The sequence below is a fragment of the Mytilus trossulus genome, chromosome 8 (genome assembly GCF_036588685.1).
Source record: "Mytilus trossulus isolate FHL-02 chromosome 8, PNRI_Mtr1.1.1.hap1, whole genome shotgun sequence".
Classification (NCBI taxonomy): domain Eukaryota; kingdom Metazoa; phylum Mollusca; class Bivalvia; order Mytilida; family Mytilidae; genus Mytilus; species Mytilus trossulus.
This window is the reverse complement of record NC_086380.1, coordinates 5,598,723-5,616,031: the sequence shown is the minus strand read 5'-3', so window position 1 is coordinate 5,616,031 and position 17,309 is coordinate 5,598,723. Positions and strand designations below refer to the sequence as shown.

The window sequence follows — 17,309 nt, the reverse complement described above, 5'->3', positions numbered from 1 at the left end:
CCCAGCTACTCAGAACACCGTTTACTTTAATTTGCTGTTTTCTATCAGAAAGGTATGATTTTAATTTTAATAAAGATACTGAATCTGGAGAAACACCATATGCTAGTAATTTATCTAGTAAAATTTCATGAGGTAAGCAGTCAAAAGCTTTTGATAAATCCATAAGACTGCAGCTATATATATAAGTTTTTGTCTAAAGCTTTACGCCAGTCTTCCAGTAATCTGAGCAACGTAGTCTGACATCCATAGGTAAAATAGCGATAAATAGATTATCATTGGTCATCTCAACTCGATTGCTTTTCTCACTTTCGCTGTACCAGCTCAAGCGAGAAAATCAAGCTCGTTGAGATGATCAACGATAATCTATAAAAACTACCAACCAGTCCTGGTATCTATAATGAGTTTATTTATAAGGACAAATACGGTAGTGAATGGGAGATAATCCATAAGTTTTTATTATTTTTGTTATCTCCCCTAATGGAACGCTTTGAAAACAATGAACAAACCAAAACAAACATGCATTTTCTGAAACTGCCAGTCTTCGTTTAAGATTCAAAACTTCCTAGCTGAACAGGTAAAAATGCATCAAAATAATTTGCACAATGCGAATAAGACTATTAATGAACTGTCAACTCGTAAAGTATGCAGGTGTAACAGCAAGCACTGCCACTGAAACTGTTGTGCAGCCTTACTGTAGAACAAAAACTAAATATATAAATATGATAAAAGCCTTTATGTTTAAATTCGTCAATCTGGGGAGTAGGTGGGTCCTTTTGAAGTGCACGCCAACAAGGGGGGGGGGGGGGGAAATAGGGGAATCAGCTCAAAATTTTTTGTTTTGACTAGACTCAAATACACCTTATGGCTATTTGTCTGCCATTACTGGATTTCACACAGGTTCCTATAACATTTTGACGTCATAAAACAAAATATCTGATGCCACAATATACCTCATAGCCAATCCTGGCTGACCCGGCCGCTTGAACTTTTGATGTCGACAAAAATCACTTTTCCATTGTGGCGTCAGATATTTTGTTTTATGACATCAACATTTTACGGGAAACTGTGTGATATCCAGGAATGGCAGACAAAAAGAGTGATAAGGCGTATGGAAAAGTGATTGTTATTGATGTCAAAAGATTAAGCGGCTGAGTCGGCCAGGATTAGTGATAAGGTGTATTGGTGCGTTCTGCAAGTGTAAAAAATGGTTAAAATAGCAAATACTTCTTTAAAAGACTGTTTATGATCATTTTTTTATTTGAGAAACATAAATAATTTTCAAAAATCTGCCCTTTTTTTTTTAGCTGCAACAAAGACATCTATCATTTTTTCCATGGCCTTGTCTTAATTGACCTCAAACTCGCGGTGGATGTGCATTCATGCCAAAGGCGACAATCTGTCATTTCTTATTGTGAAACAGATGTATGTTTTCAACTGTTTCAGTACGATAAACAACCTTTTAGCTTTAGCACTAGAGCAAAGGGAATTGTTCATGTTGTTAGGAAAACACACAGTATTGTATCAATAGCCAGGTACAATGCAGGATTAACAATAAAGTAAGTATAAGTAAGTAAGTAAATTGTTTATTATAGTAACATGTGTAAGTCAGCATAAATGTATAAATTTGTACAAAATATAATTACTAATAATTAAAATTGACAACAACACTTCAAAAGATCTGCAATTTTATTATCTATGTCTACATGTTTCGCCTGCAAGGCAGGCTTCATCAGGACAATTTTTATACAGAAATTGAGCCCCTGAAGTACTCAAAGTGGTGCATTGAATTTGACGTCGTCATGGTGAGAGAAACAATGAAAAGTGAAAGTAGCAATACAGAGTTATAAATAGATAAGATAAATATAGAAAATTAAAGTTTGTATACAATGTAACTTGAGTTCGTTTTACTATTATATGATACATGAAATTGTTCTAAAGGCTTGGCATCTAATAGGACGAACTTCCCATGGTTCCTACCACTTCGCAAGGCTTCTCTTCCAACCTGGCCATAGTTGGAGGTTACTACTTCCCGGCGCGTCGGCAACAATAGGAAGATTATGATCGCCGCTGTGGATAATAAAATTGTCAAAAACTGTTCCTTTGTTAATTATTTGGTGACTATATAATTTTTGGATCGTCTGCAGTAGTTGGTCTGTATAATGGCATAGTTGTGAATTCCTAGTTCATTTAAGATCGGCGCCCGTGGTACGTTTCTTCTGCAATCATTTATATCTGCTATCATTTATAGATGTATAGGTGGTATCGGACATCTTGGTCATCTTGATTCAGTTGTTATTTCGTTGTAAGTAAATATAATTACATATATAATACACCTGGCCCAATGGACCAATAAGTCACCTTTTACTTTTAGTTCAATATAAATGTTCTAATATCACTTGTCAATTGCCAATTTAATTTAAATACAGATAATTATAGATTAAGAATTAACGATTGTAAAAGTTCATATAATGAAAAATTCATCTAAAGTTTGTAAAAAAGTTTAAGAATGTTAAAAACCAATTTAATTTCTTGTTCTACGGATTTTTGGACTTCAAAAATTGGGGCGAGCGAGCGATTTGAAAATTTTAATAAAAAAATATTTAATTTGCAAATTTTTGAGGCGAAGCTTAAAAAGTAAAGGCGAGCGATTATAATTTTTTTTTGTAAACATAAAATAGCAGGTTTTGACTATATTAAAACTTGATTTATCACTTGTACCTTGACATTTCAGGGGCGTAGCTACCCGGAGGCACGACAGCACATGCATCCACGTCGTTTTCACAAAAAAAAAAAAAAGGAAATGAAGAGAGAGAGAGAGAGAGAAATGAGTTGTCAATCGGAATCGGGCTATGAATTTTTTTTCTGTGCAAACAATTTTTTTCGCCTTCGGCGAAGAACAATCTATATTTTTAGCGACAAACCGAAAACAATTTGTTTCTTTCACTTTTAGCATTACATATAGTGGCAGCTGAGGGTCAAACAAACAATTTTTTTTTCTGAGGGTCCAAAACAAATTATTTTTTTCACCAAAAACTGGAAACAAACTTTTTTTTCTAAAAAAAACCATAGCCCCCCCCCCCCCCCCCCCCCCCAGAAAATCAAATGGTTGCTGCCTAACGACATTTGGTTTCAAAATTAAAAAAATGACAAGATCAGGAGGTAACTTGTATCTTTTACAAGATTTGAATTTATATTCAGTCTAAAACATGTAGTTTTGGAGAATATTTCACAGTGTACAGTTCATCAGTTTGGAATGAGATGTACCAATCGGCATTAATAGAATTATTAGATCCCTTCGATATCGTTGAAAATATGCCGAGGCGAAGTGGTCGACAGACTACCGGAGCCAATCACCCTGCAACCACGCCAAAACAGTATTGGAAATTCTTATTATTTTTTAGACCATATGATAAGGGAACTGGAAAGTTGAGTTGCTTCAAGTATTATCTTCTGTGCGCTGTATCTGCTTCATCATAATGTAGGAAATATCACAAATCTCAATATTGTCTGAGACATACGAAACCGTCACCTGTCATGTAATTTTGACGAATTCAATTGGGAAGGTCACTCGATGCCGGACACGTATGCTGGTTTATAACATCTCGCGAGTGCTACCATACCATGATGGAGATCTTTCAGTCACGGTACTACATAAGTAATTGAAAACAAATGTACGATCAACAATGAACGACAGTTACATAGCATTACTGCATATTCATCGGGATTTCAGTGTGAATATTGACAAAGTATTAGAGAAGTTTCTTTCTTCCAAGACCCAAAGAGCAGATTTTGGACAGTTTTGAGTAAATTATTATCAAAAATATGAGTTGTTTATTTGTTACTCTATTCAGAAGATTTATTAATAGTTTTACATTCATCAATTTTTATCTACATATACATGTAGCTCCTCTTTTAGCCGTCCTATGACAAAAAACGAAAAAAAACATTTTTCTGCAAAATAGGGTCACAAAAATTTTTCGCCTCTCTCCGCTCGGCAGAACTTGCTTCCACGTCGTTTCTTTCTAGCTACGCCCCTGCATTTCTTTAATTTATGAAGTATTTTTTCCCTGTTCAACAAGAAATAATTGAATAATTAAATCTGGTCTATGTACAAATGTATGTGTGACTGACAATGAGACAATTCTCCATCCAAGTCATAATCAGGTTCAGAACAACCCCTTAATGTTATGAATATCCCTTTTATGAGGGGTCAAAATAAGTTATAATATATTTTTTTTGTAAAAACACTTCAAGTACAAAAGGGCTTATATTTTCCCAAAGAACTATAATATTTGGTATTTACATTTGTATAAGGATGTCTGCTGCTCTAATTTAAAATAACAAGGATTTCATGTGGTTGCTTAAAATGAAAACAACTTTGATATTTAAACAAAATAAAGTAATAAAATCATTAGTCTCGTGTGTAGTTTTCAAAATACGAGACATTTAGAAAATGGCGGGAAAAGGGTTTTCTTCAGACTTTACTATTTGTTAACATTGGAATTGTTTTTTACCCTTTAAACCAAGAAAAAATAACAAGGATTTCATGCCGCCGGATCACTAAATCTGAAATGATCTATTGAACAGATTTATGAAGACAAAAGTGGGGTGTCGTGTAAATTTTTTTTTAATACATTTGGATGGATAAAACCTGAGAAAATCGAAAATATGACAAGAATTCAAAAACAGGACCAGCAGACTTCCTTAAATGGCCAAAACATGTCCAAGAACTTTGTAATATTCCTGGACTTTAACCATGTTAACACATTTACTTTAACAGTTTGATATTATTCAAAATAAGTGGACCCATCCCTCCTTTAGAAAAGTTGTTTAAAATATAATGTATTTCTCCTCTTTTTGAGTAAAAAATTCTATGTTGTCAAAGGTTTTGTATAGTAGCACTGTACAAATCCTTAGTATTTCTATTTTCTTTTCCACAACAGTAAACATGGTAAAATGACCCCTTCAAGGCCCTTGTCTGAGGGAGGGTTGGTCCCAACCTGATAATAACAAACATAGGTCAAAGTACGGCCTTTTACACAGAGCTTTGATCAAGACCAACCAGCAAGCTATAAGGGACCACAACTTAGTATTGTACACAATTATAACAGGAAAACCAACGATCTAAATTATATTTCCAAACGGGAAAATACCAATGAACCACATCAACAAACGATAACTGCTGAACGACAGGTCCGTGAATCAACAATGACAGGTGCACAAACCTGCAGCGGGTATGACCGTAACCATACATTATAATTGCAGTTGAAGGCAAATCCTTTAGAAGTTCTTTGTACTTTATTTTAACAACGAACATTTATTTAAAGGGAATATAAGTTAGGGGGAAAAAATCTGTACTGGTATTTCTATTTATATCGGAGCACTCCCGCTTGGAATAAATTGGTTTCATGCTGAAACAAATATTCTCACAGATATTTACAGTGTTGTGGGGTGCTGATAGGTTTAAAATCGTTATATAAAGGCTAGACTGTGATTTAAAAAAACAAATGTTGAGATCTTTATATAATATTTACAAAAAAACGGTGCGGGAAATGGACAAGATTTTATTTCCGGATGCGGGAAGCGGGAATATAATAAAAATAAAAAAAATCTGTTTTGAAAAAAATAGGTGTGGGCAGGTCCGTCGAACAAGGAATCAAATTGGTGTGGCCCAACTAGAGTAAACTGTTTGTTTTCTACGGAAAAGTGACGCTGCTAAGTATTTAGCTATTTTCCTTGGATGATTCACCATTAGAAATGTTAATTTTCCCTGGTCATCTAGTTGCGTATAGTCAGGCACCATTAATATCTCGCTAAAAACAGTTTGTCTGATATCATTATAAAATGTGCAGTTTATAAGAAAATGTAGCTCACTTTCAACATTTTGAGAATTACATAAACGACATAGTCTGTTTTCTACTGGTTTCCCAATATATCTACCAGTCTCAATTCTGATCAGTAATATCCCGCATCAATATTAAGAGTTTGTTGTAAGAATAAAAATCAACAGGACACTTTACATGTCTGGGTCTGAGTCAACCATTAAATGCATAATATATTTCGGAACATCACATTATGGTTCACACACACAAAAATTGTAGAGACTTATTTGTCAAATTTGCCATTTAGGAAATACAAATTTTTTAAATGTATTAATCACTACCACTACATGCAAATAGAGTATATGTGCATTTTTTAAAAAGGGGAATATGTCAGAGACAAAAATCTTACCAACATGACCAAAGAGGAATGGAACTAGCCAAAAATCTAGCATCCGAATATAGACGCAGCTAACCCCCAAACAACAATATGTGGTAGTTAGCTCAAAGGACGCAGACACAAAAAAAGGTAGTACTGCAGCTGCTGAATTGGATGGAGTCCTGGAAAGCTATATATTTTATTTTATTTTTAATGCGTAGACACCTTATTTCTACAGGAAGATGTCAACATGGTCAAAGCAGAACCATATAACATGTATAACGTAGCCTTTCAAATTATCACAATAATCATGATAATTTTAAGGGGGAATTTCATATTACCATTATTGTAACTTACAAAAGAGGGACGAAAGCTACAACTCATACATGTATAAGAGTTTCTGCAATTCATTAAATTGTTAAAAAAATGTATATTTCAAAAACTTAATTAAAAAGATTAGATTTATCATACTGGAATTTACACATGTTGCATTAGGATTAAATATCATGAATATCAAAGTACATTTGTATCATGGATAATAAATTTAGAAAATTGTCTAAACTGTAATGAAAGCTGCTGAATGCAAAACAAAGGGATTACAATCCAGCAATGCTGTACAAACTATTTATTTAAAGATTTATCATGTTTATATTTCAGAAGAAAGAAGACGCTATTCAGACTGTGTTTGATCACTATTTTTTATTGCGAAACACATTTTATTTTCAAAAATCTGCCAAATGTTTTTTTAGTTGCAACAAAAACATCCATGGCCTTGTCAAAATTGAACTCTAAAACCCAAAACTGACAATCTGTTTTTTCTCAAATTGTGAAACAGATGTACATTTTCAACTGTTTCAGAAAGCTGAACAACTTTTTAGCAAAGGGAATTTTTTTACTTGCAAAAATATTTGCTTGCAAAAATTAGTTGGTTTACAGTATGTCTATCTGGCTGGGTACATATGAATTCATTTTAATGATTCATTGAACAATGTTAAGATTTTGTGGTTTATTCTACATTTGTACATGTATTTCTCAGGATCTTTAATTGACAGGACCACTAAATTTGGCGTATGGAATGATTATAAGGTGTACATGAGTCTCTAACAGTGTTCATATGACCTTGCCAACATTTTCATACGAACTTGCCTACATTTTCATACCATTTCTTCAAATGACCAGTTTTTCCAGATGACATAAAATTATATTTTTTCTCTTTTCAGGGTGCTCACTATGGAGGATTTGGTATCTATCATGGTAACTAGACCAGTTTACAACCAGTTCCAGACAATTCTGATAGAGGCACAATTCACATCAGATGGTTTAATGAAACATTTCTTTCACCTTTATAATAGGTAAACAATTTTAATTGTGTAATGCTAAGAATAAGTAAAGCCACACAATATTTTGGTTTGTCCAAATCCTGCTAAACGTTGAGACAGTGGGTAGGTAGGTAGGTAGGTATTTTTTTTTTGGCAAAGAGAAATTTTAATTAGTCTGCATGCATATTTGAATTTTTTTTTTTGGGGGTAGGAAGGGTTAGGGCAAACAAATCTATTCTTTTTTTATGGCCTAAATCAGCATATTTCTTTTAATACCACATTAATGAAAGCTTTAAATTTTACAAAAAAGTTTAAATAAAATTGTCAAGTTTAAGATGCAAGGATAAAGTATATGTATTGCCTTAAAAATTAATTGATTATTATAACTACTATGATGTAAAATTTTAAGGTCACAACACACAACTTGTCTATCTATTACAGAAGTTTAAATCAGAAGTCAAGGGAAGACATTGCAGACCATCAAATTACCCTAAAGCAGTCAGGGGGAGATAATTTCAGTAGATTGGTTGTCAACATCCCCAAAGCTGTGTTATGTAGAGACATATCTGTCAATGTTACGGTTCCAGACACAGACTGCTGTGACATCACTGACCATAACAATAGTTCTGATGACAGTCCAACCGCTGGATCTATTGTCTCAGATACAGGTGAAAAATACTTTTTAAAAGAGCTTCAGGTGGTACATAACACTACAGGGAGATAACTCTGTAAAAATCTTCTGGACTGTTTAATCACTTCTATTGTTTAGGAAATATTAGCTACTACTCAGTGATCAAAATTAGTGTCTGTCTGTGTCAAAAGGCTATACATCCAATAGAATTATTCCTGTAAAGCTGATTCAAGGTTTTAGAAATTTCTATATTTTTCCAAAGGTTTTGTCAAAATGTCATGAAAATTAAACAAGCCAAACTTAATTTTGGTCAAGGTGTTTAATTCCATCTTGAATTGAACTTCAATTTAGTATGGACATATTCTTTATGATAACATTGTATAATTTCTTTCTGCAAAGGTGACTGGGGAATTGTATATGGTCACTTTGGTCTATTTCTGACCAGTAGTTAAACTGATTGACTGCAGGATGTAAAGAAAACAAACTTGTCCAGTCAGAATTGGGACATTAAAAGCACACATCAATCAATAAATTAATATACTTTTCTTTGATAGTAGAACATACTTTGTTTTCAGTTTCCTTTTTTCCGTGTCATATGACAAAATTATGTCTATGAACTGCTAAACCAAAAACTCTCAGCCAATCTGAAGACATGTTACATTTTAGATTCATTCTCAACTTTTTCAATTGCTTATGATAAAAACATAGTAATGGCATATATTATGTTAAAAATGCAAGACAGGTTCATTTTAATTACTTTTGTATTAATATTTTATATAAATTTGGATATTTTTTTCTGTTTCAGTACTTACCGAAAATGGACACACAGACAAGATCAACCCAAGTTACAAAGTGTCAGCACAGCAGCAGACTTTGGTTTGTAATGTCTGCCAGTTTAAAACAAAAGGTATAAAGAAATTCAAAAATCATATCAGAAAACATTCAGAAAAACAGATCAGCTCTCCATGTCAAGGGGAAACAACTCTGGACAATTCAAACCAGAAATTCAATATTCAAAGTAAACATGAGACAAATAATGGAAACAGAAATAAGAATTTGATTAATGGAGATGAAGAAATGCATGAAAAAAATAGTGAGCATCTATCATTTCAAAAAGAAAATGGGTCAGGAGATGATAACAGCAACCATTTTAACCTTGAAACAACCTTGAATATGCATAGTGATAATGCAGTAAATTGTGGTATGGAGGAAAACTTGAAACAAATGATGCTAATCAAGGGAGATAATCGAACCAACAGACTTCAAGACACAGAATCTTCTGAAAGTGCTTTTGATTTACAAGATGACACAATGAAAGTTTGTGTAGACATAAAACAATTATATTCTTCAAATGTCAACATGAAAAGAAAAGGATTCTTCTGCAATCTTTGTTTTAAAACATTTCCTAGATTTGGAATATTTTTGGAACATAGAAACTTGTGTAAGCAAAGGTGTTTGATTTTATGTTGTAATTGCCAGATGAAATTTAGGTGGAAAAGTAAATACCTGCATCACAGAATTAAATGCAAATTATCAATGCATGGTCAAATTGGTCAAGGAATGAACAAATTTTGTCTCAAAACTATAAATGGTTTTCATCAGCTTGACAATATAGGAAATGTAGAAAGCAATGAAGGTGCACCCAGGTTCTCAGGTTTGATTTCAAATGTTGGTTTACAGGAAGATTTACCCACCAACAGTATATCTACTGAAAGAAATGGTAGTTCCATACACCATTCACTTGTTGAAAGTCAGGATCGCTCACCAAACATGATAGATAAAACTGCTGAATTGAACACAGAGAATGAAATCAACACAACTTCATCAGATTTTCATTACTTATCCTCCAACCATGAAACTCATCAAACCAGTCAAACATTTCAAGATATTTCAAAACCATCTGAAAAAGAGAAAGGTGAATATAGTACTTCAGATCTGAACAAACATGAAAACAGCAAAGAAAGACTTTTAAGTAACAATGATCAAAACTCATCATTGAAAACCCAAACAGAAAATCAGAATTTGAATGTGCAAAAAAGACATATAACTGCAGACAAAAGTATAGAGACATCTGTAACGAAAAATTGCATCGATCTCTCGTGTGTGAAAGAAGAGCCCTTAGATTCAATAGAACAACCGACACCAGTGGAACCGGTATCACCAGTTTTGGGATTAAACCGAGGTTCTTCATTGACATTACCTGCACAACCAGTACATCTTGAGAAATCAGTGATAGACATTCAGAGTCTTACTAACACTTTGACACATGGTAAAGATTTCTTCAACAGTTTCCTTGATGATGGTGAAACTACTGTCAAATGTGAAGAATGTGGAGAAATCTTTAAAAGGAAGGCTTATCTAAAAGAACATATCGAAGGAAAACATGGAGGTGATATGCGATACTCTTGTGACTGTGGTAAGAAATTCAAATGGAGGAGTTCCCTTGGTAACCATAGGAAACATTGTTATGAAGCCTTGATGTCTGTTCTGCCAAATGAAGGACAAGTTCAAGGTCAAAATGTGTCTGTCATAGACTTTAGTCAGTGTGGTATTCCTCACTTTAACATGCAAAATGAGTGGTTACAAGAAATAGAAAAACTAAGTCAATCAGATATGTTTGCTCGAAAAGCAGTGGCAGAATTTGGACAAGGATGTAGGCAGCGAAGTCTATCAACACCAGAGAAAACACCTTCAGAAAATCAAAATGAGTACTTAACAGCGAAGAAAATCAGAAAGCATTTGTAAGACCGATGGGACTGTAGAACAAAATTCATCTTTACGTATTAATACCTCATTAGTAAAACCACTGGCTGATGCTCTGTATAAATACAAACTAAAACCACCAGTGCTGCCCTCTGGTGTTAATCATAAAGAAATAGTTACATCAACATTTGTTAAGGACCAAAATAGAGAATCAATACATAAAAATTCAGAAAGCAGTATCAATTCTAATGGAGTCATTGATTTAACTTTTGACCTAAACAGTAGCAGAAAATTAGGCTCAGATTTAACTTCAAAAGATAACATCATAAGCAGTAGTAGAAACGTGGGTGGTATTCCTGCAGATATCAGCAGAATCAATTCACAAACAAAAAGTTCTGAACAAGTCCAGCAGAATTACCCCCAACAAAGACGAAAAAGTTTGAATAATCAACAATCTGACAATCTAGCTTGCAATTTTTGTAAAGAGAATTTTGAAAGTACAAGTGAATTAGAAAGACACAAGTTATTTTGCAAACACTTACAAGATACATGTAGTGTATGTGGAAAAACGTTTCAACATCGAGCTGAATTAGTGAATCATCTCCTTACCTATCATGGAAATGATGAAATTTACACATGCTTTTGTAGATTTCGTTCCTCTAATTGGAATTCATTTGAAAAACATTGCGGAAAATGTGAGGAATTTAAAAATCAAAGTGCTAACTTGTTATCTATAGACAAAAATACAAAACTTGGAAAGGACACCAGTTTGTCAACACATCAACTTGTTAAAGATTATTCTGAAAATAAAAACAGATCAAGCTTAGATGTTCAACCACTTTCCAATCAAAACCTACCAGTGAATGGAGGGCAGGAGATGAACACATTTCACCAAATTATTCACCCTTTACTAAATCAGCATAAATCACTGTCTGGGACTGGATCATCAAGGAACCAGCATATCAACCTCTCACAAAATCAGCAGATGATAAACAAAAAAATATCCTCTGACAAGTCAACTCAAGGTCAGGAATCGTTAAAATTAGATAGACAATCATCAGACCATCTTTTGAATACATCGTTGGGAAATATCTCAAAAGGTCAACCAAGACCTAGTGGTAACACATGGTCAACAAATAAAGCATATCTACCAACCACAAATCAGCATATCTCAGTTGCCAACTCAGAAGCTTTTCTACATTCTCAGATTGAGGAGGTACTAGAACATCAGTTTGGGTCAAGGTCAAATACACATGAATCAAGGTCAAGTTCACATTCATCATCTAAGAAACAAAAGATAGCACAAAACCCACCACAAAATACCCATGATGTGAGTCACATGACACAGATGTTACCAACCATTTCCAGTTTTGTAAATTCAAATGAAAAGCAAAAGATACAAACTATTCCTAGCAGGGTGGTGTCACAAATGGATCTTAACCATTCTACGAAAACAAACAGTAATGAACAAACAAGTAAGAGCAAAAAAGATGTGTATGTGTGTACTTTCTGTGGTAATATTTACAACAATATTGAGAAATTTTCTGAACACAATCAAATTCACCATGGAAACAAGTGGATTTTACAAGAAAACCAAAATATAGAATCAAAACCTGTCTGGATTCCACCGGAAGAGACGACCATGTCAAAAACTGCTGTAGACATTGCCATGGATAAAGCAAGGCAACTGCCAATCAAAATGGGAGAGTTTGTCTGCCATCTTTGTGGGGATAAATTTGCAGCAAAAGCTTACTTGAAGGAACATATAGGAGGAAAACATGGAACGGTGGATAGATACAAATGTCCATGTGGATTAAGATTTAAATGGAGGAGCTCATTAGGCATCCACCAAAAGAAATGCCCTAAGTCTAACCGAAGAACATACAATCGTTGGAATAGTAGCTAAGGCAGATATTAGTAACAGTAGTCTTACTTGACCATATTGACAAAGTGCCATGTATATTTTTTGAATTAATTAACATATCTTTCCATATTTGTATTTTCTTTTAAATGTTAATGATATATTTTAAAAACCATCAGTTTATGCAAAAATTATATAAATTCAATTGGTCAGACATGTCAGATGGCTTATTAAAGCTTTTTTCAATAGATATACAAAGATGTGGTATAAGTGCCAATGAGATAACTCTCTATCCATGTCTGAATTAATAAAATTAAACCATTATGGGACAAAGTATGCCCTTCAACACAGAGCATTGCACTAAAATAACCTTTTTTTCATCAGACAAAACCAGTGACTAATGTTGACTTAGACAAAGGACTGTTTAAAACCATTATGGCGCAAAGCATGCCCTTCAACACAGAGTATTGCACTAAACTAAACTTTTTTTCATCAGACAAAACCAGTGAAAGTACTTATGTTGACTTAGACAAAAGGACTGTTGCTTTTTCATCAAATGATAATTTATTTTCCAAATTTTAATAAAAAATTCCCATGATGTAAGCTATGTTAGCAGTAATATGAGGACTTAACTTATTGAAAATATTAAATCACATTTGGTTGTTCAATGGAATAGAATGATGACTAGTTTATAACTAGTAGTTATATAAATGTTACTTTTTAGTTGTTGTTTATAATCTTGAACCAATGCTGATATCAGAGGCGGATTTAGGGGGGGGCCGCCTTTTTCTGGGGAAAATTTGTTTGATTATATAGGGAATTACTGAAGCATGACCAGAGAAGGCCTCTACTTATGAAATTTCTGGATCTGCCACTGTATATCAGGTATTTAAAAAATGTTACTTGTGTTGATAACCCAGAAACAGACGTTTCTATAATCTGCTGTTTAATATATTGTTATCCATTCATATTATGTATGAAAAGATATTTTTTGTCAGTTTACAATTGTTACTGCAGATCATTTTATCTGTCTCATCTTTACTAGTTAGTCCAATTTCATGTCACTTATAGCCTGTCATATTCTTATCTTATGCATATCAAAAGTTGATTCATAAAAGTGTTTCAAACAAAAAGTGTAAATTCAGATATTATTGTGGTGTTTTTATTAATTTAAAAAAATGTGTAAGTATAGTATAAAATCTGGCATTCTGAAAGAATAGAGAATAATGGACAAAAAAAATAATAAGAATCAAGAATAACAGACAAAAAGTATGAAAAAAAGAGAATAATTGTTATGAGAGGAGGGATATAGTGTATTCCTTGCAGTTTAAACTTTGATTGATCTCTAGGACTAATTTGTACAATTTCAAATATCTGTTTGCTAGCTGCTGTATTTAAGAGTCCAAAATCTTTTTCACAATTTTCAATTCAACAATTGACATTTGGTTTTGTTAAAAACAGTCATGTTAAAACTGAACTATTATTTTCTCATGTCCATGCCAATCACGACATATTTGCAATTAACATATGGTTTATTATGAACTGAATTAATATCAAAGTTTTATTTGATATTCAATTTATTTATGATAATTTTGATGTACTTGAAAATAAGATTTTTTTATGTACCATGTGAGATTATAATTATTTCTGCAATTATTTTTTTTTATTAGAAATACAGCTCATTAAAGTTATCTATGATAGGTAAACAAGGAATCATTTGAATCTGGAACAATTTTGAATTCTGAAAAATTGCTAAGAAATGTACAATGAAAACAAACCCAACTAAACCTAAACTGAAAAGGGATAGGGTAATTTTACTGTCAATTACATAACATTATGATATAACATACCCCACCCCCTTTTTTTTAGCCGTTCATTTATACTTGGCTTACTCTTCTAAAGTGTGTAAGTTTTCTTTATACAGATATTTCTCATCATTTTTTCGGAATTCAAATTATTATAGATTTTTTTTTGGCAGCTTGATTTTAGGGTTCATTGCATTAAAGTTTGAATTCTATAATTTCTAGAGTTTATTTCATGTTTCCATATATGTTTCTGATCTTCTAGAAAAAGATCAGTTCCCGCAGAAGGGTATTTTCCTTATTTGATTTTTTTGTGAAATTTAAGAAAATTAACATCTTATAATTTTTCATATAGCTTAGTTAGAAGAATTTCTTTACATATATCTTTTAGAATTTTGTATGTCATAGTTTAAAACTTTTTAGTGTTGTTGATTTCAATTTGTTGTATTTCATATATATTGATTTTGATATATTTTACTTGAATTTTTGAAGTCTTGAATTGATTTAAATTTGTGAAAATTTATACAAGAATATAAATTACATTAGAGCATTTTAAAAATTACATTGTATTATTATATGACCATGCTTACTACTTTAAGAAAGATATTGCCAGGATTATGTCAATGTTTCCATATAAAAATACAGTGACAGGCGCAGATCCAGGGGGTTGTTACCCCCCTTTTTTTATGATCAATGCTTTCTCAAATGGTGACATGTAGTTGGAACCCCCCTTTTTGTCCTGGGTTAGGAATCCCCTTTTTTAAATGTCTGGATCCGCCCCTGAGTGAAACCTGTGTAAGCCTAACCTCTTCGAGACACAAGTTTTTGTTAGGCTTTGGCAGATGTTTGGTTAAATTAGGTTTACAGCACATTCAATTTGATATGACTGGACTTGAGATCAAGTTTGGTTTAGACTGGTTTTCGTTTTAAAAAAAATAGACAGTTTTCAAAATCATACACCTATGCTACATATGAGTCTCATAGTCATACATAAAGAATATGAAAATTATAAAACTGTTGTCTTTTAATAAGAACATATATATTTTTAGATACTGTAGTACTAGTAATATAAATCTTTGCTTTTATGTAACAAAGTAAGCACTTTTTGGTGCTTTTAATGACCATTATTGATATGAGCTATCAAAAGTTTAGTTGAATTATATTTACATGTTGTTGAATTTCTTGTGTTTTATAGAAATGAAATAATAAAAAAAATATTTATGGTACTTTTAAGTGTAAATGTAAAAGTTAATAGTCTATTCACCAATTCCTGATTCGATTCTGTTATAAGATTGAGAAGGGAAATGGGGAATGAGTCAAAGAGACAACAACCCTACCAAAGAGCAGACAACAGCAGAAGGCATTACACACTTTTGACACATATTGTTCCCCTTTGTCAATTGTAAATCTATACAAGACAAAATGATTATATGAATATTTGGAAACATTATGAGATATATCAATGCTGAGACATAACATATTAACAGTATAATTGTCTAAGATTAATGAGACACACACAAAAAAACGAATCAATTACAGACAATAAAAACAAATATACAAATAGAAATCACCACACTGTCATCAGAAGTTTAATGTGTCATTTTCAATATTCTCCTCTAAAACCATGAAATGGAATAAGAGCAATTTTGATTAAATTTGTTCTGTTTATAAATTGTTCCCAAATATTCCATTGGTCAGCAAACCACAATTGAGAAGAAAGAGAACAATAGGTCACTACTGAAGTTATTGGGTTATATCTCAACAAATTAAGAAGTTGAAACCAACTGTCATTTTTAAATGATCAGCAGGACACATCTACCTTGACAATTTAAGAAAAAAAACCAGGAATACCCATTTTAAAGTTACTGCCACTTGAATGCCAATTTTAGTTCCTATGTTTTTTAATTCTTTAGAAATATGGCTTCATGGAATAAGATTCATTTGTCATTTAGTTATGTTTTGGCGATTATTTTCATTCTTAAAACAATCTTTTAAGAATCAAGATAATTGATAAAAATCATTGTAGCTTGAGGGTTTTCTCAGTGCACTGTAATAGCTGTCCTAACCAATAGAAACTGACCTTCAATGATAGCCAAATAGTGCTGAATGTGGCAATAAACACAAAAACAAAACCCAATCAATCCTTTATAGCATGACATAAAAATAATATGATATATATCTGCCATTAAAACTCAGAAAAAAAAATGGACAACCAATTTAATATGAAGTTATGGTCCCTGGAATATCAACTTTAGTGTATTTCATTTTTGGGGATTCTGTCAGGGAAACCATAGAAGCAAGATTGAAATTACTGATGATAAAACTGCAGCAGCAACACAAGATGTATACCTTGAAATTTAAAAATAATAGTTTCCTATATTTGAGCTGTTATTCCTTGAATATCTTCCATCGCTGTTAACATTTTCCAAAACCTAAAAGTATTTGTGTCCATGCTCATTATATACCTACCTAAGGCTCCTCTCGCTTCTGTCCGGGCAAATCTTATTTATAAATTGTATCCCAATTTCTGATTGATAAAGAATAAATTGAGAATGGAGATGGGGAATGTGTCAAACTCATAGCGACAATAACCCAACAATAGAGCAGACAAAAAGATGTAGTTGCGTTACCAAATGTAAGTGTACATATATTAAGCCACAAATTTCGTCTTACCACTACGATGTGCTGACCTTCGTTTAAATTTTAAAATTTAGGACGAAATACACTTACAGCAGACATTAATCATGTTAATATTAACATACATTTATTTTCAGATATTCTAAAATGCTTTACTG

General features: G+C 32.6%; 1 pseudogene; it reads left to right on the top strand.

Moving 5' to 3' along the window:
* Positions 1 to 469: 469 nt before the first annotated feature.
* Positions 470 to 15,676, top strand: LOC134728175 (uncharacterized; annotated as a pseudogene).
* Positions 15,677 to 17,309: the final 1,633 nt, after the last annotated feature.